Source organism: Colobus angolensis, unplaced genomic scaffold (genome assembly GCF_000951035.1).
Source record: "Colobus angolensis palliatus isolate OR3802 unplaced genomic scaffold, Cang.pa_1.0 Scaffold248, whole genome shotgun sequence".
Lineage (NCBI taxonomy): Eukaryota > Metazoa > Chordata > Mammalia > Primates > Cercopithecidae > Colobus > Colobus angolensis.
In genome coordinates this window covers 2447642-2451134 of record NW_012115688.1, presented here as the reverse complement: position 1 = coordinate 2451134, position 3493 = coordinate 2447642, and the positions used below count along the sequence as shown (strand labels likewise).

At 43.8% G+C, this 3493-nt stretch overlaps 1 pseudogene; it reads right to left on the bottom strand.

Annotated features, from left to right (window-relative positions):
• Positions 1-2691: 2691 nt before the first annotated feature.
• LOC105514559 lies at positions 2692-3244 on the bottom strand (annotated as a pseudogene).
• Between the last annotated feature and the right edge of the window lie 249 nt (positions 3245-3493).

Sequence of the window (3493 nt, the reverse complement as noted above, 5' to 3'; positions counted from 1 at the left end):
TACAGAAGAAAGCTTAATGTCAGTGAAGGAACAGGTATAACGAGCTGTGTCTGACCTCCCATCCTGTCATGGCTGAGAACTCAGTTTTATTTTTTTTGAGACGGAGTTTCGCTCTTGTCACCCAGGCTGGAGTGCAATGGCTCAATCTTGGCTCACTGCAACCTCTGCCTCTCAGGTTCAAGTGATTGTCCTGCCTAAACCTCCTGAGTAGCTGGGATTACAGGTGCCTGCCACCATGCCTGGCTAATTTTTAGTAGAGACGGGGTTTTGCCATGTTGTGCAGGCTGGTCTTGCTCCTGACCCCAGGTGATCCACCTGCCTTGGCCTCCCAAAGCATTGGGATTACAGGTGGGAGCTACCACGCCTGGCCGAGAACTCAGTTTTCTAGGTTAACTCTTGGGTCCCCTTGGTCAAGATGTGGTCTGTTCAGTAGGTTGGGCCCTTAGAACTTTATTTTTATTTCTCAGTTTCATAACAGAGGAGAAAAGCTATTCTTTCTTTTTTATCTTGTCCAAATTAAACTTTCAGTAATTTAAAGAATATCAATACAATATCTATATTTTTAGAAATATTTTTTACTGTGTGTGTATGCATGTATTTACGTGTATTCCAGATTTACACAACCTAGCTTTACCTTGTTTCATTTTGATAATTCTTGTACCATACTATTAATTAGGCAACTCACTTTAAAATTAAACATTGTGTCTCTGGTAAGGACTAGTTAATTCCAGAAGCCCAGAGATAGACAGGGGCTCACTGTTCACTTCTGTATTCCCTCTGTTCTCAAGTGGGTAATTGTGACGATACAGTTACTAAGGGTAGACTGTAAAGACTAGTTAAGTCCAGAACCCAGGTTGATGGGAAATGCCCCCTTCAGGATAATAGAAGAAAGGGGGGATGCCTTCTTTTTTATTTTTTCCTTTTTTCCTCCTCTGTTCTCTTCCCAGATGGGTAGTCATGTCTTCGTATCATAGGACATGCCCCTTGGATGCATCCCCTAAAAGTGGGAAAAATTTAATTCTCCAAAACTTAAACTATTTGGCTTATAAATGAACTAGGAGAAAATTACAAGTCAGCCTTGGAACCCAGTGCCCCTATGCAAGAGGTCCTCAGATTAGCCTCTTCAGTCTTTCATAACTGAGAGCAGAACAGGAAGGACAGGGCTAAGCCTGTTGGGTAGGGCAAATGGCATCCCTTCCCCTCAAATAAAAGATCCATACCCCTTTTTATTACTTAAGGGACCAATTACCATTCTCCCACTGGTCCTTGGTAAGGTCTAAATACCTCACACCTCTCTGGGACAAAAATATAATCTCCAAGATCAGGGCTCACTGAGTATTTACCTGTCCTCTAAATTCATCTTTCTCTCTAATAGCCTTATTTCTCCCAGGAAAGCTACCTAAATCATTAACCAGCAGCTTCAATCTAGAAAGCCCTACCTCAGAGATTTAGAAATATCCCACACTTACTCAGAAAAGTCCTAGCAAAAAATCTAACTGAGCAATCTCTTGAGGGGGGATAACTTTTTTTTTTTTCCCATTCAATTGTCACTTTATTGAAAGATGGTAGAATTACAAATTTAAACTATAACCTGGTAATTTTTAGTTAGGCAGCAAGTTTTAATAAAGGCAAATTACTTATTCAGAAGTGATCATGGAACAACTCAGATGCAGAGTAAGAAGGATGAGAAACATCTGACTGGCTGATAGATTTCATTCTCTCACAGTATGAAATAAACTTTTCCTTTTTAGGAGCGGTAAACTATAACTTCAGTGGACACCAATACAGAAATATTTTGTCACATAGGCTAGTTTCCATTTAGTCAGTCAACTGTTTCTAGCTATCTCAATTGGGATAGGTACATTTACATAACTGGCTGTGCTTGAGCCTTCTTTGCCAGCAGCTTTAGGTCTGTAATGCACTTGGTAATTGTCTCCTTTTCCTGCTGTGCAGAGACGCTCTGCACCAACCACGTGCTTCTCCACCCAATTTATAATGTGCTCTTGTTCCTTTCAACACATCATGTTCTATACAGATATATGATAGTCCAGGCAATTTTTTTTTTTTTTTTTTTTGAGGCGGAGTCTCGCTCTGTCGCCCGGGCTGGAGTGCAGTGGCCAGATCTCAGCTCACTGCAAGCTCCGCCTCCCACATTCACGCCATTCTCCTGCCTCAGCCTCCCGAGTAGCTGGGACTACAGGTGCCTGCCACCTCGCCCGGCTAGTTTTTTTTTTTGTATTTTTAGTAGAGACGAGGTTTCACCGTGTTAGTCAGGATGGTCTCGATCTCCTGACCTCGTGATCCGCTCGTCTCGGCCTCCCAAAGTGCTGGGATTACAGGCTTGAGCCACCGCGCCCGGCCAATTTTTTTTTTTTTTTAAGACGGAGTCTTGTTCTGTCACCTAGGCTAGAGTGCAGTGGCGTGATCTCAGCTCACTGCAAGCTCCACCTCCCACATTCACGCCATTCTCCTGCCTCAGCCTCCCCAGTATCTGGGACTACAGGTGCCTACCACCAAGCCCAGCTAATTTTTTTTTGTATTTTTAGTAGAGACGGGGTTTCACCATGTTAGCCAGCATGGTCTCTATCTCCTAATCTTGTGATCGGCCCGCCTCGGCCTCCCAAAGTGCTGGGATTACAGACATGAGCCACCGTGCCTGGCCCCAGGCAATTCTTTACTTCCTTGTACACTCTATACAGTCGTTCCCAGTAAGTAACCTCCAAAGCCATAGGAATGTGATTCCTCTGCACATCAAAAAGGTAATGACAGGACCTGATGTGACTTCTCCCAAATCAGTTGTATCCTGGATTTTTTTGATGGGAGCCTGCTTTACCTCTTCTAGTTGGGCAAGTTTTTGCTCATTGAGTTTATCAGCAAATTCTGCAAAAGAGGCACAATATTTTTTAATTGCATAGACAAGTAACCCTACTACTAATATGCTAGAGAAGGTCTCTGTGGTAATCACTTATATTTCTTTGCATAAAGCATACAAGATAAGCCCAATTCCGAGCACATAGGGTCCTGTTACACCAGTTTTAGGATAAAGAAACTGGAAGAATTCCTCAGGGATCAGTCCAAGATGAACTTTTCCTTGATATTCAGGAAGAGGTGGTAGAAGGGCAAGGTGTGGCTGCCCTGTCTGAAAGGTTCTTGTTGCCTGCAATACCCCTGGACCTAGGAAGGCTGCATTCTTCAGAGAGACGGCCACTGTGGCAGCAGCAAAAAGTACCACCTGGGACAGCATTGTCAGTGAAGGTCCAGGCAGCAATTTTAGCAATCCCCCCTGTGAGAGGGGGCATAACTTCTGCCGTATGCAGATAACTTCTTTATCTGTGCCCCCTTCACAGGACTCCTGGGTCACTAGGGCTCATCAGGGAAAGGGAACCCAGAAGCCTGGCACGCTGGCAAAAGTGTAAAAATTTTTACCAGCCAGACTTCAGGCCTCTCTCTCTCTGTGCAAACCATTTGTAGGAATGGTAAAAATCACTGTATT